Genomic DNA, 22,907 nt, shown 5'->3' on the forward strand with positions numbered 1-22,907 from the left:
AGCCATGAGGTGGCTCAAAATGAACCTGTAGCACCTGATAATCCCAACACTAACTTAATCAGTGTTGCCAGGAGAAGCCACAGGCCAGGTCTCTGAATTCTTGATAAAACAGCCTTAAGTCAACCTTTCTGCATAAATCTCAGATTCTTCTCTTAATGACCTCATTCTTGGCAGCATATTTCCCTCTCTTCCTTCCCATATCTCCCCATGAAGTAGACTCAGCCAGGTCACGTGTAGAAATTCTTCTCCCGTGATTCCTTACCTCATTTGCATGCAGTTTTTCTCATTATACTTTCATCACCATAAGAGGCATCCTTGAGCCAGGATGACCCAGAGTGGAGAGTACCTGGGGAGATCTACATTTAGGCCCAAACAGATGTTCTCAGGCTCCTCTGAGCCCCAGGCTTCTCTCTTCTGTGTGGTTAAAAGATTGCAAAGCCTTTTACAGGCCTACTTTCTCTTTATACTTTAGTTCTTCCTTCCTAAGGGTTTATCTTTCCCTCCTCAATATTCGGCTGAATTGTACAGTTTGTCATAAATTTGCTAAGCTACTAGAAGCTTTTCTCTCCTAAAATAAAATGTATGACCTTCTGAATTTTGTTTCTGATCAGCTCTTCTCTCTTACCAGAAACTACCCTCTCTGCTTGCTCTGAAGCAGACAAGCCCTGTAGGCAGTTCATTTTTGTGCATGTTCATTTGCTCACCTGAGTCAAGTGATAAAATTCTTTTTCATAGACTTGCAAATCCCTGGAGCAGGAAGGGATCTCAGAGGTCAGAGAGGCTAATATTCTCCAAATGTGATGCATAATCCACTGGGGTATGTAGGATGATGTTAGCTCAACATTTTAAATAATTTTAGTTACTATATATTTACTTTAATTCTGTTGAAAAAATGCATAAATGGTACATGACACTGCATGAGTTCATAAATATTACTGTTCAGGTTGAGGCTGAAGCAGATGGTACCTTGAAAACCCATTGTATTCAATATATATGAATTGCAGGTGTTAACAGGTAATACCTGGATGTGACAAAGATCATGAAAGTAGCATCTTTGAAAGCACTACTCTGCTCTGATCTCCTGCAGGAAGAGGAAATGGAGGCTCTGGAAAGGGAAGTTTTTCCAAGGCTATTCAACTCATAGAAACAGGACTAGGGTCAGGTCATGATTGCCTGGATTCCCCATATTCTTTCATTTGGTTTCCCAGGACCCCTTCTTGGCCACTGTAAGTTCTCTTCAAGATCAGATACCATGATCAAGTCCTCAGAAGGTGCCTTGGGGGTGAATTTTCAAAAGCACAAGAAGCTGGACAAAAGCCCATTCTAACCACATGGTGAATTACCTGAACGAATCTAAGAGCCTCATTTTCAAAGACAAAAATTGGTCGTTTATTGGATCTAGAACAACTGAAACTTCACTGGATAACAAGGTAAATGAATGCATTGCACCATTCACCAAAGTGGAGGCCCTCAAGCTGCTGGTTGTTCTGCGTAATGGGAGATTCGAAATGCAGTTAATGGGTTAGTGTAGTTTTTATTGTAAAAGCAAACTAAATTAAACTGATAGTTTTAATTAAATTTGAATTGGCTGTGATTTTACTCAGTTTTACAGGCCACTTGAGACACTAGTGTTGCACTTAAAATCTAGTGTTGTAATTAGTGACATCTACATTTATTATAATGGTTACTGCACTTTATTGAATTTATTCAGGAGTAAACAAAAGCTCAGCATCTAAAGAGCTTAGATTCCAGGCTAGGTTGGCTATGGAAGCCTGTTTTGTTTCTGTTAGAATGTCAGGTGATGGGGCTGATCTTGAGAAGGGAAGTTCATGATTTAGCCATCTAGCCACAAGGTTAGGACCTTGGGTCACCTCAAGTTATAACTGTCTCAGAACATCATAATTATGTTTTTGTTATACTCTTCATCTGGAAAATCCAATTGGATGCATGTTTGAGCATCTCTCATTTCCCCAATACCTTTAGGGTTCAAGGTCTGCAAGTCTAGATTTGGTAACACTGCAAAGCAATCATTAATTTGATCTATGCACCAGAACTGTGTCTGAAGCTCTGGCAGATGCTAACCAGGGAGGCTGCTGTCTTCCTGAGGAGGGCAGTGCCTTGCTGGTGCAGTACTGGCTGTTGTCTCAGATGGAACTGGGCTCTGATGCAGTGGTTTGAGTAACTTTGGTGTGCATAGAATCACCTGAGAGACTTGTTAAAATGCAGTCTCCAGGGTCTCATCTTTGGGAATTCTGGTACAGTAAGTGTAAAGGGAAAATCTATTTCGAGAAGCTCCACTCTGACACATTAATTCAGTCTAACAGGATCCTCAGAAAGACCATGTGATAAACAGAAACAGGAGTCTATTCTATGGGGTTGTCATATTCTATGCTTTGTTAAGAGGTCTGTGTGGCAATAGTCTCTTATAAATTGATTGATGAGAGTGAGGTTAATGCAAGGGTTATATTTTTAATTCAAATTAATAAATACTTATAACAATAGTACAGAAATGTGTAGCATAAAAGATGAATCATTCAGTACCTCTCTCCAGAGACAAATAGTTCACTCAGGTGTGTTATCTTTCAAAATATTGGCCTATTTACTTGTAAGCATAGATACCAGTAGATGCTTCCCTACTAGATTTTCTCCACTTGTTATTTTGTTCTGAGTTCTGAGGGATTTCTTCTACTCTTTTTATGGTTCTTAGGATGTTCCTTTTGTATGACATCCCATTCTTGTTTTATGGATATAAATATTTTCCCAGTGTTTTGGAAGGTAGTGTTCAGGGATTTTCTTTGGTGGGGGGAAGGGGGTACCATCTCTGTTTTCTCTGTTATCACATTTCTTTTATTTATTTTGATCTTTTTCTGGCAAGCTGTAGGCAGAGTGGTTCTTGTTCATTCATATATAAGAATGAGGCTTCAGAAAGGCTGAGTGGGGATGCTGGGATGGCCAGGATGGTCAACTGTCAGGTTTTTCTTTTGAAATAGTAGGCAAGAATCTGGACATCCTGCTTTGGAACTCCTAATGCATGCATGTGGAGTGCTGTCCATATCCACACTCATCCTAGCTGCCCTGGTTTTTCTCTATTTATGCAGTATTTTTAGAGGAAGAGTCCTCATGGCTATTACTGCTGCTGCTGTGTGTGTTTGTGCATGCACACATGCGTGCGCATGTGCATGCATGTGTGATGTGTGTATATGTATGGTTGTTTTCTTTCTTTTTTTTTGTATGGTTGTTTTCATCGCAGGTAATGAATGGGATGTTCTGAACATGAGGGAGTGGAGTTACCTACTCCATGTGTAGAACTTCAATTAATCCTACTTTTTCCATCCTATCCTCACTTATGGCCTAATGTTTCTGAATTCCAAACCATACTGGAGTTCTCTCCTTTTGAGACAGAGTGATCAAAACTCAAAATTTTTCAAGAGACAGTCACATGCTTACTACACAATTTAAAATTCAAACAAGTTGGTTAACATAACAAATACTAAAAGATGAATGTAGGTATTTTCAGAGTAACCAAGAGTTGGGGGCATTCTAACGTCATTCACATGAATTTTAGGTTTGAATCTGTAGGAACTGTATCGATAAAGAACAATGAATTTTGATCAAAGATGAAACAAATCTGAATCATTTGCATCTGATTCCTTCAATTCAAACCTTGGAATCTGCAGCACCTGAGTGCTTAATAATCATCAATTAAACAATCAAACAAACAGCAAAGAAAAATCCTAAGCTCAATGAACATGGATGTGTTTTGAAAAAAATTATGTGATTTCTTTTTAATCAATATAAATCCAATTACTCTTATACCTATTGTCAATGTAAACTCTGACACATTGAATACCAATTTCAGAATTCCAAATTTGTTCAGAAGAGCTATTACAGTCAACAAAATATTTTAGACCTTGATAGGGCCTTATAAATCAATTGAAACAAGCTCCTAATTATCCAGATAAATAAATGAAGGCAATCATAGTGGGAAGAAATTAAAAATTTTGGCTTTGAATTTAGATAGGCCTGGCTTCTCCTTTGCCTTGGTCTGGAAGTGGGACTGTTGCTTCTGCTCATAGTCTGCTGGGCAGAAATAATTACATGGCTGTATCCTAACTGCAGGAAAGTTTGGGAAATATGGGGCCACCCAGCTCTCTTTATAGTATTATCGTCATCATCATCAAATCCAAAGAGGTGAATACCTTTTGTTTAGACTTACAGAATGAGTTATTGGCAGAATTAGGACTAGAAGCAAGATAGGAGGTTTGTGCCACAGTGGAGAATTCTGTCCACAGAAGTCTTTTATTTTACATACAGTTCTATTTAGGTTCCCAGAGTCTGAGCAGACTTCTTAGGAGCAGAACCAAATTTTGTACTTTCTGCTTAACAATGCTGCCTCTCTTTTGGAGACTTCTGTAGTACCTTTACACAATTATTTCTGTGACGTTTTTCCTCCAAATTACTGAATTGTTTATTATCACCTAGAAAGAATAAGACTTTCAATGAAATGTATGAGCATGTAAATTTTATGATAATGAGAAACATTTCCTTCTAAAACTAGGATAGAGCATCTGGAAACATAAAACACACATTAAAATGACTGAAGAGACACCCCCTCCTCTCAATCAAAGTAATTAAAGTTTGGTTGCAAAGATTTGTGTTAAGATCAGAAAATGCTTCTTTAGATTTTGAAATGTGAAGTCTTGTCACAAAATAGCTTTCTAATATGTGGATGCCCTTGATGCTTTGTTGTTGGAGGGTATTCTTGTAGCATTATGATTCTGAGCTATGAGGTGTCAATACAACTGTGTGAAGTTAGTGGACACTATCTATAAACTAGGTTGGACTTCCATTTTGGTGGGTTAGAAATGACCACAGATTATTACCATATTTCCCAGTGAGAGGTAGGGTCTCCTTGAAAGGATCGGTTCTGTGTCTGCTTAGGCCAATAGCATATGGTGGAAGTGACACTGTGCCAACTTCCAGACCCAGGCTAAGAGAGTTTACATTCCCTGTCTCTTCAACTCTTGTTCTGGGATTTTTAACTTTTATGTGGACCAGCTTGAAACTATGTGGAGAGAGGGAGCTCCAGCAGTGCTCCACTTTCCTGTCATTCCTGCCAAGATGCCAGGTGTGGGAAAGAAGAAGCCATCTTGGAAGCAGATCCCTCTAGCCTCAGTTATTCCACCTAAGGCCACATGAACAGAGGCAACTGCCTGGCTGAGCGCTTTCTGAATCTCTGGCCAACAGAACTGTGAGCAAAATAAAACGATTGTTTTAAGCCATTAACTTTTGGAGTGCTTGGTTACATGGAAGTGGATAACTTGTACATTTTTCATCTGTGGTTCCTCTCTAGTTATAAGTGGACACTGGATCTAGACTGCTTGGGTTTGAATCCTGCCTCCAAGGCTTAGTAACTATGTAAAACTATTTTAATTCTCTCTGCCTCAGTTTTTTAATCTATAAAATTAGGGTACTGGCATTTATCTTAAAAGGCAGTTGTGAGGACCCATTCATCCATGTAAAATACTTAAAGCAGTGCTCAATAAGTATTCATTCAACAGATACCTTTTTGAGGACCTACTGTGCGGCAAGTACTATTATAGGCTCTAGGGACATCTCAGTGAAAAAATAGACAAAAAGTCCTGCTCTTAGGATGTTTTCCTTCTGTGTTATTATGCCATATACATTTAAAATGAGCCAAATGAGCAAAACTTGGAGCTCATGGAATCAAGAATCTTTTCAGACTCAGGATATGGCAAGCAAAGATATAATCCCTTGTCACATTTCTGCACAGCCCCGCTTTTTTACGTGGGTAATCTTCAATTTTAGTGATGCTTAAGTCACTATAGTAGTGACTATGGTGACTTACAGGAATAATCAGGAACAGCCTTCAGAAGGAAAGCCGCTGTGTAAGTATGGCCAAATTGAACTTTCTGAGTCCGTTTCCTTACCTGTAAGATGGGGCTGCCTATACTGAAGGAAATTTAAGGTGTCAGGTCCTGCTGATAATTTGTGTGCCCATGAAAGGAAGTGATAAAAGGTTGCCCAGCAGTTGTGTGGAGAGTGAGGTACGGACACACTGCCTGATGGCGGAAGTGAGGGACCTAATGTTATGGGGATGGTGTTTTCTAAACTTTGAATTTATATACATCGTTGGATATGTATTAATGCAGTTTCATGGACAGTAGGAAAGCATCTTTTAAATTATTTTATTTTCCTCATCATGAGTGTATTCCTTAATCCCCATCACCCATCTCACCCATTCTCCTCACCCTCTTCCCCTCTGGTAACCATCAATTTGTTCTCTAGAGTTAAGAGTCTGTTTTTTGGTTTCTCTCTCTCATTTTTTCCTTTGCTGATTTGCTTTGTTTCTTAAAATCCACATATGTGTGAGATCATATGGCATTTGTCTGTCTCTGACTGACTTATTTCACTTAGCATTGTATTCTCTAGCTCCATCCATGTTGTTGCAAATGGCAAGATTTCATTCTTTTTATGGCTGAATAATATTCCTCTGTGTGTGTGTGTGTGTCTTTTTTATCCATTCATCTGTCAAGGGACAGTTGGGCTGCTTCCATAGTTTGGCTATTGTTGATAATGCTGCTATAAACATTGGGGTGCATGTATCCCTTCAAATTAATGTTTTTGTATTCTTTGGATAAATACCCAGTAGGGTGATTGCTGGTTATAGGGTAGTTATATTTTTAATCTTTGGGGGAAAGTAGAAAGCATATCTATGACATGATTTGGTTAAGGTAAGGCAAGTGGCTCCCACGCTGCAGAGTCATCTGCATGTAGGTTGCTGTGAAGAGAAGGTTTGCACCAGTGGAGACTCCTTCATTCTCACACTCAAAATATCCAGCAACAGCACCCTTTCTCCATCTCTTTGTCAGACTCAGATCTTGTTTATAGCAGGGCAGTCACCCTCTTTCACTGAAGTTACTGATACCTCTGCCTGGCAGCACTTCATGAGGTGGGATTTATGCATTCATGCATTAGTTCTATGAATATGTGGAACATGACCATTTAGCACTGGATATAACAGCCAACAGCAATGTCATGTGTTAGCTGCACCAGGAGAGGTCTGTACAGGATCACTGAGAGCTGGGGAGAGATGCTGTGTACTGGGCGAGGTGGCTCAGGATGGGCATCAAAGACAGCTTTTGTTTGTCTCTCTCCCTGCAGGTAATAGCCTTCTTTCTAGGGAGGAATAAATGCTGTTCCAAGTGGGACTAACTCAGCAGCCCCGGGCATGTGACTCAGACAAATAAATGTTTCCCCTTGGAATTTTCCAACCTAGCCATTGGTAGAGATTTATTTTGTCAGGGTTGCTAATCTGATGGTTATAAATTTGGAGTGGCAGCTGGTCATCTTTCCTATCATTTGGAGAAAGTTTGCCTATGAATGGAACATATAGTAAGACAACTGAAGAGATATACTCCTATCCCCCTTCAATATAAGGTAATTGAAATTTGTCTGTATTAAAATCAAAATACACCCATAAATTTTAGAGTGCTCCTGTCCTGTTACAGTGACACTGTCACTGTGTGGAACTGTGGGGACATATGCTTAAGAATGAAACAAGACAGTTGAGGAAAGCAGATCCATGAGAAGGAGGGAATGACAAAACCTAATATTATCCAAGCTCCTGGATCCAACCATGCCTGCAGCTAGGAATTAGGCCTGTACATCTTGTTATATGACCCAATGAATTGCTTTCTTCCTCCACCTTTTCCCTACTAAGTTAGTTTAAGATAGATTTCTATTGTCTACAAGTACAGAGGATTTTTTAGAATATATATAATGTCTGAGCTGAGTCATAATAGATGAATATGAATTTATTAGGTAAAATGGGAATGGCAGCTGAGGTGAATTATATTTTCCAGGCAGAAGGAACATACAGATAAAGGCTTGTGGAGACAATTTATAAGGAAAATATCTCTGCAAAATAACTATACAGTGGGCATTGTGATTGGCCCAGGCTCTTCTCTTGGAAAAATACTGCTATGGAGTGGCCAAAATTAATTGGAAACAGCACCCACAAAACTGTGGCCTTCTGAGTAAAATTCACAAAGCAGTAATGAGTTGGGAAAATTCTAGCTCATAGGAATCACTTAAGAGCCTTCTGGATGAAGTTATAAGTGTGATAGATACAGCAGAAGTAACAGAAGAAACTACCTTTAATCAGAAGTTCAATTTAATCTATTAGCACACACTCACAGAACTTGAGGGAAATCAATCACATTTACTATATGCTCTTGTTTATTTAGAATGGCTGAAAAATAAGATGTTTCTCTATAATTGCTTATGAGTAACAGAATGGTTTTCACCTGAATTCTGCCATTTTACAAAAAATGCCAGACTTAATACATTCATTAATTAAAATGCATCCTCTACATGGCTTGCTCAGTGATAGTAAAGCCATACACAGGTTGAGCATATTATTCTCTTTGCTTGAAGCGAGTCTTTGTCTCTTCCTCCTCTCCCCTACTATCTAGATTTACCTATTCTTTAATACTCAGTTTCAAATTCTGTTTCCTCCAAGTAGTTGTTTCTGAATACTATAGCAGAATCAAGCCCATACTTTTCTGAGTACATGTCTAAGTTTACCACTTGGTCTAAATACTACTTATTGCCTTTTATGAAATTAACTTGAATTATAACTTGACTTTGGGTTATAGGTCTACTTGGATAGAATATCTGTGGCTAAGGAGCTTAGTACCCATTCCTGATTTATTTAATTAATTTATTTTTGTCTACAAAGTAGATTCTGTAGATAACTATTTAGGTGTCCCACCAACATACCCTTGTCTTTTATGAAAAATGTCTCCAGGAATTGTAGTTTCATGGGATACTAATAAGTGTTGTGAAAAATGGCTCTACAACAGAATATATTTGGATATTTCATGCATTGGATGGAATACTCTGCATTCAATAGTATAGTTTAGGATTTATCAGAGCCTTTAATAAGCTTCTATTATTCTTTCAAAGGAGAATATAGCATATAGCTTCATATATTATCTTGTTTAACCTGTTTTCCATAGAATTTATTCAGGAATACTGGACTCTTTGGTTTTGTGGAGGAAGATGTGTTACTCTTCTGTTCCTCAATAAATGACTTGTAGAAACATCTTGTTCTTCCCCCAGATATCTGTTTCATTTTGAAGGTAGAATATCTCAAGCTTCTCCTTTTACAGTAAGAAACAATCCTGGCTTGGCTCAAGACACAATGAGATGAGCACCATGGTCTTCCAGTTCTCACTTCTCCTTCAGGATGAGTCAGCAATTAACAATGAAAGAGCTTATTTCAATAAACGCTGAGTTTCATAACCTCCATCACTTACTAGATGGATTCTTCTCGCAAACTTTAGTTCAGAAGGAGGCCAACTATTTTTTTCTGCTGAACCCTTTCAGTCATATTCAAATGTAGGAATAGTTTTAAACACAGTAATTCACCATACCTACTCCAGCTTCTGTTTATGGTGTATAAGAGTTGGGCTCATTTTAAGCTGATTTCATGAACAGAAGTTTCTGTCCCTGTATTTGGAAATGCCTGGAAAGACTGTTCTCTTCCTTTCATCCTTAGAATTGGTGGCTCTGTGAGTCATGATGTAGAAAGAGTGGGGTGAGGAACAAAGGGAGCTCTATTTCTCATTAACTTTGTGGGTCTGGGAAAAAATTTCACTTTTCTGGACCCCAGTTTCTCCACCTACAACATTAGAATGTTAGTATACACTTGCCTCATCGGGAAGTTGTGACCTTTCTCTTCTCTCTCTTGTGTTTGCAAGCTGGGATGCAAGATGATCCAAAGCCAGGTTATTATCAGGTTATCACCATGAGTCCCTCTCTTGCTCATGTTGTTTGCTTTTCTCTATGGGTGACACTTGTGCCCATACTGGCCTGCAGTGACTGTTCACTTCAGGTTAGCACACACACCTTTCCCTGCTGTTCTTTTACCAGTTTGCCTGAACATGTGAGATCCACAAACAGTAGGTACCATTTGACTATTTCAGAGTATCTTTGGTCAGTCCTCATCAGAGATAAAATCTTGGGTTACTTTGTTCAAATGAGTTTAGATTGCCCCAAGTTGAGTCTTTTTTTTTTTTCCCAAGTTGAGTCTTATATGCATAATATTCTTTTCTGAGATACAACGTGGAACAATTTTGACTATAAAAGAAATCACCCTAAACTGATTCCATTAATCTTTATCCAAAGCATCATAATCAATTCTTAATCACCTTTCCCTGTCTCTCTCTCTCACTTTGTTGGGAATTGATTAATTTATTTCAACTTTTCATTATGGAAAACTTCAAACATGCAGTAAAAGCAATAACAGTATAATGAAATCCCATGTACTCTGAACCCAGCTTCAACAATTGCCAATTTATGGACGATCTTCTTTGAGCTATATCTTCTCCTTTCTCCTCCCTATTGGATTATTCAGGGACAAGTCCAAGACATCTCGTCATTTTATCTATGAATATTTCACTATATATATTTCAAAAATGGTAAAGGCACATTGTAAAAATATAACTACAATGCAGTGATCACATTAAAAATTTTTACAATAATTTTAAGTATTATGCAGATTATTTTGAGTGGGAGAAGAGCAAACTGTGGTAGTTGAGATTCACTACTTAGTCATTGCAGACTGAGAAATGATGACTTGCAAAGCCTGAGAACTTTGTGATCTTGGCCTCCACCTCAATCTGCTGATTAAAAGAATTTGGCAAATTCTAAAATCATGAAAAGGAGAGAAGTCAAGTCTGTGGAGTGACCACATAGTATTCCTGAATTCCCACCTGGCAAGGTTGTAGGGAGCTGAAAGTTTCTGGAGACTTGTCATGTTTGCTGGGGTGCAATTTTTGACTCTCTCACTAATTGTTAGTAAGTACTGTATCATTGAAAGAAGGTGATTTCCTTCTTGCAGAATCAAAAAGGATTTGCTGCAGTATGGATTGTGGACCCAAATGGGAGAATCCATATGTTTATGATATTACTGTACCTCTCAAGAACTAACCATAAAGAAGAAAAAATTCTCCTAGATAAGTCCTAAGCACCTAAGTCCTAAATGTACTAAGGTCCCAATAAGTATCCCCAAGTGGCAACATTTCCTATCAAAGTGTGACAGAATTCTTTTTTAGAAAGGTGCCAAGTTAATTAGCACCTTATAGGACCTTGTTATAGCTCAGAACGACTTTCCATCTGCTGATAATTTAATCGTTATACATGTGACACAAGGAAATCGAGCTTCACATTCCATTACATAGTGTAAATCGACAGTTGGTGAGTGCTGCTCAATAGCTTGATGTCATTAATAAGGCCGTTTCTTAGGCTCATAACAACTATCAAGTTGTTTTCTTATAGGTAAAAAAAAAATAGACGCAACACATGTGACAATTTTGTGATGTGATACAGCCCAGGCACATCTGCTATGCTTCCAGAAGTTGTGGGATGCTGATAGGGAAGACTCTCTAGGCATTGATCTTTGTTTGAAGTCAAGAAGCTTCCAGAAAGACAGACTGCAGGGCAGCACAAAGTACTATACAGCCACTGCTCTCCCGGGGTGTCTTTGCCTATATTCAGGGGATGAGGGTGGGTCCTGTCTCTGCTATAGAGGGCTTCTGCCTGGCTAGTGTGGAGACGTAGTGTAGGCAGCACCACATGCGGGGAGGGAAGAGCTTTGTGAACAGATGCCAGTAGACAGGCTTTTGTAACCTTTCAGAATTGGGTACAACGATGCTCTCTGGTCAGAACGTTCTTTTTTCTTTTTTAAGATTTTATTTATTTATTTGACTGAAAGAGAGGGAGAGGGAGGCATGCATGTGCACAAGCAGGGGGAGCAATAGAGGGAGAGGGAGAAGCAGACTCCTTGCTTAGCAGGGAGCCCAACATTGGGCTCGAACCCAGGGCCCTGGGATCATGACCTCCTCAAAAGCAGACACTTAACTGACTGAGCCACCCAAGCACCCCCATGGTCAGAACATTATTGTTGCTTCCTAGTGCTGCAGAAGAGCAGCCCTGGGAGTAACCATAAATTTGAGGACAGCTGGAACCATGTACCCACTCTGACCAACAGCCCAGGTGGCTGGAGCAAGTTCACACGAGTTAGCCTGCCTGGTTGGCCTTGTGTTGCCTTGAGAGGGGCCTTTCTTTCCAACTTACCCCACAGTGCTGTCCTAATTCTTAATGTTGCCTGGAGTTTCTCCATTCATGACTTAGTTATATTTTTACTCTCAAAGATCCCATTGTAGGTAAACAGTAGAAGCTTTTCCATATCTTTTAGGTGTGGTAGGGTTATGTTCAGAGTTAAAAAAAACTTTCAAAACCAAAGTAAACAGATGCAAACAAAAGGCAAGGCCAGGACAAGAACAAAGAAGGAGGAGGCAGGAGCCCAATCCTTGGGCTAGCAGCAAGGATCCTAATTGGGAAAGGTTTGACCTGGTGGAGCAGAAAGGCTGAAGATACTGTCTCTCAGGCTGCTCCTGAGGGGGCTTACAGACAGCAGGATTCTGGAAGATCTGAGGGAAGGGGTCCCACATGCAGAGGATTGGATTTGCGGAGAGGTGTCTGAGCCCTGACTCCTGCCGTCTTTGAAGAGTGGAGATTGGAGCAGTGCCCACTCTCAAGGTTCATGGGATAGAAAGACCCAGAGGAATCATTTGGGTAGCTGTTCTCAGGAAGATGGGCACCATGTAGGCAAGTGCAAGGCAAGGTGCGGGAGCCAGCATGACTGTCAGACTGGCTGATGAAGGTGTCCTGGGCATCGGTCACCAGTGAAGCAAATGTGTCCACAGCCTGGCTTGCAAAACATGAAGAATAAATCACGTGGCAGAAGCTATGGTGGCTAAGTGGTCAAACTAAGTAAAATAGACTCCAAATCTGGCTTGTTTTGTGTCCTTGGAATAAGAAATCACCTAGTTTGAAACCTAAGGGTTTTTCCCCCTTCTTAGTAAATAAATCCATGGTAATTATAGAAAATCAGAAAATGTAGATAATAAAAGTAGATAGGCAACCTCCCAATACTCTGTTCCTTAGGAATAAATCACTATGGTAAACTTGATAGTCTTCCTCTCTCCTCCTCACTTCCTTCTCTTTCTTCATCTTCCTTCCTATATGTGTGTGAATGTATAAATACATATAAAAATGCATACGTATATAATACTCTATTTTGTATCATAAATTTTCCTCTTAATGTTGAAGGTAACTTTTCATGTGTCTACAGCATTATCTGTGATGGCTGAGTAGTATTCTTCTGTGTGAGAGTATTCAGTCTCCTTGCCTAATGATTGATATGATACTCTTGCTATTGTTTTCCTTTGGGGGGATTATATTCCTTGCACTGTACCTCTAACAGTGAACTCCTATGTTTTTCTGGGGAGAAAAAAAATGAGGAATGCTCTTAGAGTCATGGACTCTTAGGGTGGGAAGAGAACTTGGTTACAGTTTTAGAAAACCCCAACCTGACTTTATTTGGTGCCATTTGTAACTATCTCACCCCTTGGGTGGTCCAGCCTCTCTATTGGACAGTGACTAAGAATTCACTATGTCAGAGAACCACTGATGAGCTGATTAAGTACCTATCATAAAATATTTTTCCACAAAATGATCTAGAATCTGCTTTAGGACATGGGGTCCTGGAGTCAGATAGAGCCCTGGCCTCTCTATCTACCAGCTCTGTAACTTTTAGTAAAAGGCTTAACCTCTCTGGTCCTTACTTTCCTTGTGTAAAATGTGTACAATAAAAGAGTACATGCCTCAAACAGTTGTTAGAAGTATTAAACAAGACAAGAAATGTAGAGTGCATAATAAGAGCTCACTGAAAGTCAGTTCCAGTTACAATAATGTCTGAATGTTATCATAACAGAATTATTTGGTCCCTGCCACATGACAGTCTTGTGGCAGTTTAAAAGTGCTGCATATATCAGATTCTCGTCCAGTCTTCTCTCTCTCTTTTTTTTCCTTTTGGGAATGACTTCAAAGGATAGATACTCATGCCCCTACACCCCATCCAGCTCACTTTCTCCTGAATATATTAACATTTTTATACAGTTTGAATGGGCTTTAGCTCTTTTCTTCATCCACTCCTCTCCCTCCACTTCCCTAGACAAAAACCTACCTTTGTGACTTGATACCCAGTGAGTTCTCCATTGAATGCAGAGGGGTATTTCTTTCCCAGAGCCTGCACTCCATTCCAGCCTTAGGAAATGGGGTGGAGGGACACCATAGCACAGATAAATTCTATTTTAAAAGAAAGAGATGTGAAATGTGAACTGTTTGGAGCTTCAATATCACTTGCCCTTAAGGGGCAGACTTGGTGGGATTATCAGTATGAAAACATTCTGCATATGGAAATAACACTGTGAACTTCTTGAGATCAGGGACCTTACACTGTTCTTTTTTGTTTCCCTAGTTTATGGAACATGCTATTAATAATAATTATGTATTGAGCACTTATTAGGTGCCTGTTACTTTTTTAAGTGGCTTAAATCCATTGTAATTCTTCCATTGACCCTATGAAAGAAGTATTCTATCTCCACTTTGACCCTTGAATCTGGAATTCAGAGAGATTAAGCAAAATATCCAAAGTAACACAGCTGTTTGGGAATTCTCAGCAGGTCAAAAAATAACTATTTTCTTGTTCTCACAGATTCAGAACTACTTTGATAGACACAAGAGTCAGAGAGATGAAGGTGAACTACTACCTTCAGTTCTTTAAAGCTGAATGAGAAATATGATTGTAGATTTGTGGCCAACAGGGCTTGTAGATATCTTCTGTTCTTCATGAGTTAAGGTTTTCAGAGAGACCACTCAAGAGAAGATTAGGGATTAAAGAGCAGTTTGCTGCCCCACATTAATATGAGATCAGAGAGAAAATGAAAGAGGGGAAGAGAAAGAGAGGAAAAAGAACTGGGAGAGGGGGAGGGAAAGAAGTGAATGTGAATTCCCAGAGCTTGCTTCCTTTCAGGAGACGACTCTACCCAGTCACCCAGCAGGGTCGACGAGCCCCCATCAATCCAAGTGACTTGTGTGGGCAGAAAAAGAGGGGAAGCAGGGCCCTCCACTAATCCTCCTTCTGGATTTGAACCCAGACCTGCCTGACTTTTAGGGTGCTTGCAGCAGGCTTCCTTGCCTCTCAGTGGTTTGCTTACTGAACAAATTTGGTTTCCTTTTCAGAATATCTTAGGAAGAAAACAAACCTTTGGAGACTTTTTCATGCATCAGTATTTATAAGAAAAATTAAATGCATAGTATAGTTTGGGTTGGCAAAATTCCTGCTCCTAACACAATGAAGATCTCCATGTGTGCCAGCAGCCAAGTGTTTCCACAACTCATGTGACTAGAGCTGTTTGCTGAAAACCTTAAGTGACCAAGAAAGTTGACAGATTCTCCAGGTCTTCCTACCCCGACCAGACATCTTGGCCAGAATGATGTCTTTCTCCCATTAGAATAGATCAGAGAAAATGGTGTCTTGCCTCTAATTAAATTCTCATCTTTGCCCAACTGTTTGAAAGGGCAACTGTCTTAAACCTTTGAACTTTATTTGTAATACAAAACTTCAATTAGATAAAGGACAATAATTAGCAGATCTTTTATCTTTGGGCATAATTAAATCTTTAAGGAGGGACATTTTAATCAATGAATTGTAATGACAGGTTCATAAATTAATTAATCCCACCAATGGAGGCTTGGCAGTAATCAATGGATCTTTAAAGAGGTTCAGGGTGAAGGGACATGGCTGTAGGAACACAGATGCTCACTCAGTTCAGTTTGGTGTAAAGATTCTAATTTGTTAAGGATTAGTTGGTTCAAAAGATCACCTATTTATTTAAGGGGAAAATCATTTAAAATATTAACTTTTAATGTGGAGAAAAACCTTCTTCTTGCAAGTTTTTGCTTTCAAAACTTTCTTCTTAGAGCTCTCAATTCAGACCATAGCTGCTGACATACATTTGTACCCTTGTCCTGCAACTGTTTGCCAATTTACTGATTTGATAGCTAGCTTGAATTAGAGACAAAAACTAAGATTGACTACCATTAGATGTTTAAAGGTTTTTATTCTAAAACAGGGGTCAGCAGACTCTGGCCCACTTGCTAAATCTGGCCTACTGCTTGTTTTTATGAAGTTTTACTGGAGCATAGCCATGCCCAGTTATATCTATATTGCCCATTACCATTTAACACTACAAAGGCAGATTTGAATAGTAACTATAGAAATAATATCACCTCAAAGCTGAAAATATGTACTATTTGACTCCTTTTACAAAAAACGTTTGCCAGCCCTGGTCTTAAAACATTATGTCCTTTTACCAAACCTTAAGGGTTTTGATGAAATATTTTTTCTTTTCTTTTTTTTTTTTGGTTTTGATGAAATTTAAACTCAATATGGCACTACATAGACAGTGTTTATTGTAAGAATGTAAATTAAATATTTTCACATATGAGGTTCTGTGGTGTTAATGCCTATAAACCAGGTTCCTGGCATTTATCTGGGACAAATGATTTAGATGAGGAAAAGGAAATGGAAGAAGCAAAGGTTCTGTGGCAGAAGGAAGCATGGTTCTTTCAAGGGGTGGAGGGAAGGTCTAAATGGCTTAAAAGGAAGGTGAGGGGGAACAGATTATGTGGAAAGGCCAGGGGTTAGGCATATTATCAAGGGCTGTAAAGGGTATTATAATAATTACATAGTGAAAATCCAGTCAGGTCCTCCTTCCTTCAGGTTAAAACTCTTCAAGGACTTCATAACTTTCTATGATGAAATCCCCAAGCCTTATGTGAGATTCAGGTCTGGCTTGTTTGGGGTTGGGAAGGGGATTTTGGAAGGTGATAGGGTAGGGAGCGTGGAGATAGGCTTAACATTAGTAGGATTAGCAGGGCTCCGTCTCTGAATTCTTCGTCATCTGGGACTCCCCTATGAGAGAACATGTCTATATTGACTGTAATGGTCTCTGTGCCTGTATTGTCCACAGATCAACTTAGCTCTTCCAGGGCAGGGACACTGTCTTATTTAGCACTATGACCCCAAGGGGCTTGGTGCTTAGTGTCTCCTGTTTAGCCATAGGAACCTAGAGGAGAGGGGTTTCCTAGATGAAACCTTGCATCCCGCCACTCTTGAGTGGGATATTCCTAGTCAGTAAGACATGGTGCCTGGTCTCTACTATACCATCAGCAGTACCCATATTGCCAGCACTCCCTCTGGCTCTCACCTTTGTTAGTATTGTTGCTTCTACTTCTCTTTTATAGTCTTCGCTGGAGGTGTAGAAACAACTCTTGTTTTGGATACAAATGGGGGCTCTCTACACACCACTCAATACGTATTTGTTCCTAGAGGGCTTTTGATTATAGATAGAGAATATATTGAGGCATCCTTCATTCCACACAGTATCCTTAAAGAAGCAGATATAGAAAGGAGAGAGGAAATGTGGCCCCTTTGCCTTCATGAAACCCTCCAGTCCATGTGAATTATCTTATTAAATCTTGACAATGTCTCATGGGGAGAGGGCACTTCTCCAGGGAAACAGCACCAGGAGGAGATTAGCTATCTATTTCTCTCTCTCTCTCTCTCTCTCTAACTCAGGGTAACCCCCAAGGTAACCTCCTTCCTTGCGGAGGAACATTTGAACCGAAGCCTAAAGGAGGAGGTAGAGTAGCTCGGGGAAGGGGGTTGTTGATGCTCTTGGTCCTGTGAGCTAGAGGGCCACACATGCAAACACCCTCAAGCACGAGCTTGGTGTGTCCCACACAGAGAAAAAAGGCCAGGGTCATGAGTGGTGTGGCCACGGGGTGGGTGGCAGTGAGGCATAAATTGAGATGGGGCTGTTGTGGTGTCAGGGGCCAGGCAAGAAGGTTGGAATTTATTCCAAGTGGGAAAGGAAGCCATGAAAAGATGCTAAGTTGCATATATTTGTTTGCTGGGGCTGTCACAAAAAAAAAATCACCACAAACTTCACAGCTTAAGACAACAGAAATTTATTCTCTCACAGTTCTGGAGGCCAGGGTCCTAAATCAAGTTGTTAGCTGGTCTCTGCTCTCTGAAAGCTCAAGGGGAGGATCCTCCCTTGCCTCTCCCAGTCTCCGGTGGCTCTGTGTGTTCCTTGGCTTGGGCCTCATTACTCCCCAGGTGCCTCTGTCTTCACATGGCTGTCTTCTCTGAGCTTGTGTGTCATCTTCCCGTTCTTTCTCTAATGAGGCCAGCGGTCACCAGATTGTAGCCCATCTGATATCCAGGACGATCTCATCTTAGGATCCTTAATTACATCTGTAAAGATCTTTATTTCCAAAAAATGTTCCATTCACAGGTATTGGGGATTAGGACATGGGCATATCTTTTTTTGGGGACGCAGTTCAAGCCACCATATAGAGATAACTTGATCTGCCTTTGAATTTAAGACTACTGCTTGCTTTCTTGTCGCAGGAGGTTGGGCTGAAGAGGCACAAGCACTGAATTGGTGCTAAGAGGCTGCTGGGAGCTTCCAGATGGAGGATGACAGAGACTCTCAAACATGGTGGCCATGTGCTAGTCAGGGGTGAGGGAGATGCTGTGGGTGGGAGGTGCTTTGTCAGGACCTATCTGTGACCTGGAGGAAGTTACATAGGTGTGCCTTTTGCAAAGGCCAGTGATTTTTCCTGCCCTTCTCTGAGGGGGTATACAAAGAGAAGGGCTGAGATGAGCAAGAAGATGCTATTTCAGGGAAGGGTCTCACCCAGTATGTAGAAGATACTTAATATACAATCAGCATATGCTGGTAGAAAAAGTGCAAGCAGAAGATTATTCCAGAAGCATTCTTCTCTGAGTGTGTGTTGGCTTTGGGCAAGGATGCAGGTCTTCCCTTTCCAAGATGTTTAAAAAAAACAGCAAACTTGTTTGAACGGGGCTTAGAGTGCCTTGGCAGGGAGACATTGGACACTTGGAAATATTACTATTATTTCTGGAGCCAAATTTAGCAAGGACAGCTCTGTCTTTAATTATTAGTTGGTGCTGAGTTGTACAGGCAAATGATTACATGCACAATTAGTTGTCCCCACAAGTAGCCAATTATGGGAATGATTATTTAAGAGAATTGTGGCTCCTGCTAAAAGGACTTTACATTGTAGCCTCAAAATTCATTTCTGTATAAAAATTCCTTTTATTGCTTGTATTGTTATTTTTTTCTATCTGCTGGGCTGCTAGAAAAAGTGGCCCTGTGGTCTCATTTGTGGAGAGAGAGAGAGTTGTTGAAACCCAGATCTTTGGGGTGCTGTGAGATCCAGGAAAGAATGAGGTCGAGAGAGATAGAAGCTCTTCCAGGAGGCATCTCACTCCAGAGACCATGTCTTAGCCTCAGAGATGGAGTCTAGGGGAAGACATAGTCCTCTGGATGGTAGATAAGTGGATAATTTGGAAGCACATGGAGCCCAAGCCCTGACCAAATGCCACTGTAACTCATCAACATGGTTCCTACTGCTTCCTGAGGACTGTACTTCTTACATAGGCCACTTCTGCCTCCAGAGCATTATAGATCCCTCCACATAGCCTCATTGTCATAAAATTGTAAGCTCTTAGAACCAGAAGGATTATAAACATCATCTGGTCCTTCTGTCTCATTTCAGAGATCATAAAACTAGGGCCAGGCAGCAGAGGACTCACCCAGCCGTCATAAGTCCAGCTGAGCTGTAGTGTGACCCTATTTTGCTTGATTCCAAGCCCTTGGCTCTTTCTGCCATGCCATGAGGGAACCAGCTATAGGTGAGCACATTGTGACTGATCGAGAGGCAGCATAATGTCTGGCACACCGTGGGAACCATGCCAAGTAGAGTTGAAAGGGACTCCAGAGAACATTTCTAGTTTAGACCTCTAATTTTGTATCTGAGTGGAATTTGGAAAATGTATTTATCTAAAATTCTTTTCTCCCTTTGAACATTTCTCATGATGTAGGCCTTGAAACTTCCATCATCAACCCTAACCTCATTCATGTGGGGGAAACCACAAGTCCAAATGCCAGTGTTTGGGTTGGTCCATATAAACCCTGTTCCCTGTCCCCTGTCCCCAATTATAAAATGTGCTTTTGTGTTACCCTGTTAACCACTACTGATCAATAGTCAGGGATTTTTGTTCTTGTTTTGTACTGATATCCACTATTCTACCTAAATATGTTATATTATACATCTGGTCCCAATTCTTCAGTACTCTGCACTAGTATTTTATAGCCATATCCTTGCCAAGACTTCATGGTGGGTGAAATGTACTATGTACTTCTTGAATTTGGGTTTGGCCATGCACTTTGTTTGGCTAAAGAGTTGCTAGTATATGTGACATGAACAGAGCTTGGAAAAATGCTTGCACCTATAGGCATGCCCTTTTGTGAATAGGCTGTATCCTTAGTCACCCCATAACTTGACCACCCTTTGAAATCTGTAATGAAGAAACAGATGGATAATTGGGACTTGGCACTTTCCCTCTTTGACTTTGACTTTCACTCTTGTAGTCTGACTGCTGATGTCTCTCTATATAAGAAAAGGACTCCTTTATGTCATATTAGGAAATAACAACATGTAAGTAGTTTTTAAATCCAGCAGTCTTATTCCCCCCCACCCCCCACTCCCCAGTGAAGGAAATTGGCTAACAACATTTTATAGGCCTCAACTGGCTGTCCAACAGACTCACCTCTGGCAAGATCTAACAGCATTTTTCTGTATCTTTCAAAGGCCCCCCGGTGACATTTGCTAAGTAAGTTGAAAGTAATAAGTGGGTCTGTTCACTACAAATTTCTCTTGTTGGCTGCTCAGGGTTCTTGCCTTTTCTGGAATCAGAAGATCAGGCTCTGGAAAGGTGCTGGTTTCACTTTAGGAGAGTGCAAATCCAGTTTGTTCTCTGGGTGACCATGACCTAAGCTCCCCTTCTCCTGGGACACCAAAACTTTTTGTTTCTGGAGATAATGTCTTTTATGACTTGGCACGTTTGAAGATCAGCAACCAGTCATTTTGTAGACAGTCCTTCAGTATGGGTTTCCCTGATGTTTGCTCACAGTTACACTGAGGTTATGCATTTTTGGCAAGAGATTGCAGAGGAGGTGCTAGGTCCTTCTGGGTGCATCCTACCAGAAGGCACATGATGTGTGTATGTCTCATTGCTGTGAGTTAGTTTTGTTTTGTTTTGTTTTTATTTATTTATGATAGTCACACACAGAGAGAGAGAGAGAGAGGCAGAGACACAGGAAGAGGGAGAAGCCGGCTCCATGCACTGGGAGCCCGACGTGGGATTTGATCCTGGGTCTTCAGGATCGTGCCCTGGGCCAAAGGCAGGCACCAAACCGCTGTGCCACCTAGGGATCCCAAGTTTTGATTTGGTTAAAGTAGCATTTTCCAGATCTCTCTACTTTAAAATTATTCTTTTATCCTTTGTAATTAATAATTATCCTGAAGAGAGATGCTTTGAGATTATGCAAATATCCTGTTCTTGTGTAATTCTTTTAGCCACTAATTTAAGCATCCGTTACTGCCTCGGTGTCCATCGAAAGATGAATGGATAAAGAAGATGTGGTCTATGTATACAATGGAATATTCCTCAGCCATTAGAAATGACAGATACCCACCATTTGCTTCGACATGGATGGAACTGGAGGGTATTATGCTGAGTGAAATAAGTCAATCGGAGAAGGACAAACATTATATGGTCTCATTCATTTGGGGAATATAAATAATAGTGAAAGGGAATAGAGGGGAAGGGAGAAGAAATGGGTAGGAAATATCAGAAAGGGAGACAGAACATGGAAGACTCCTAACTCTGGGAAACGAACTAGGGGTGGTGGAAGGGGAGGAGGGCGGGGGATGGGGGTGACTGGGTGGCAAGCACTGAGAGCGGCACTTCACGGGATGAGCACTGGGTGTTATTCTGTATGTTGGCAAATTGAACACCAATAAAAATAAATTTATTATTAAAAATAAATAAATAAATTTATTATTACAAAAAAAAAAAAAGCATCCGTTACTAATTCTCCACCTGCCTTTCAAACTTGAGAGTTCTTTAAGGGTTGGCCATAAGCCTTTTGTCATTCTCCACATCCTCCTAGCACATCTTGTGCACTCCCTACATCTAAATGCCACCAGCTCCTGTGGCCCTACCTCCAGCTTGTTCTTCCCTTTGGGGGGGACTCTGTATGGATGGTTGTATTCAGGGGTACCTCACCTAACCACCCCTATATCCATCTTGCCATCCTGATGCATAGTACCTCCCAGATTGCCCCTCCACGCTTCCCTGCCTCATCAGCTGTCATGGCCTTCACCCACTTATTCATGTTACAAAGCTGGGAGAGTCCATCCTCATACCCTCTATTTGATTAATCACTGATACCTGTTGATTCTGTCTCCTTACTCTTTCCAGTCTCTTCCATGTCCAAAGCCAGAATCACAAATTGAAACCATAGTCATCTCTGCCCAGGATTATTGCTTTACCCTTATAACTGGTCTGTTGGCTTTTAGTAGTTCCCTTATGCTCTCTCCCTAACTCCAGTTGCAGCTCTGTTGATACCTCTTTCCCATTATGTAGGAAATGCTAATATAAATCTTGGTGACCTACACTTTGAGGTATTATGTAGCCATTGCTAACAATGAGTTAGCCATATACCAGGGGACTTAGGAGTACTGAATGAATGAATGCATTGCATGCATGAGTGACAGTGGAAGAAATAGAACAACTTTCTCCTTCCTTATGTTGATGTCTCCAATGGAATGTGGCCTAGGGCTGGGACTTAAGGGTGACAAATGAAGCATATCCTTTAGGTGCAAAATTTAAGGGAGTGGCAAAACACTTAGTAAGGAGGATAATTTTGCAATGCAATTAAAAAAACTCAATTCAAAACAATTCATAATGAACAAAATGTCAAAATGGAAATATAGACAGGATCTTTATTAAACATTCACCTTACCCC

The 22,907-nt window shown here is 40.5% G+C and overlaps 1 long non-coding RNA gene across 2 annotated transcripts in view; it reads left to right on the forward strand.

Annotated features, from left to right (window-relative positions):
- LOC121499417 overlaps positions 1 to 22,907 on the forward strand; it is an 82,916-nt gene that overhangs the window by 25,696 nt on the left and 34,313 nt on the right. The window contains exons 3-4 of one of the 2 annotated variants that reach the window (XR_005990118.1): positions 1,209 to 1,430; positions 21,454 to 21,562. This is a non-coding gene — a long non-coding RNA (uncharacterized LOC121499417). Of the gene's footprint in view, positions 1 to 1,208; positions 1,431 to 21,453; positions 21,563 to 22,907 lie in introns of those variants that run through there. The other variant, XR_005990117.1, reaches the window with a different exon arrangement.

The sequence above is a fragment of the Vulpes lagopus genome, chromosome 10 (genome assembly GCF_018345385.1).
Source record: "Vulpes lagopus strain Blue_001 chromosome 10, ASM1834538v1, whole genome shotgun sequence".
Taxonomy (NCBI): Eukaryota; Metazoa; Chordata; class Mammalia; order Carnivora; family Canidae; genus Vulpes; species Vulpes lagopus.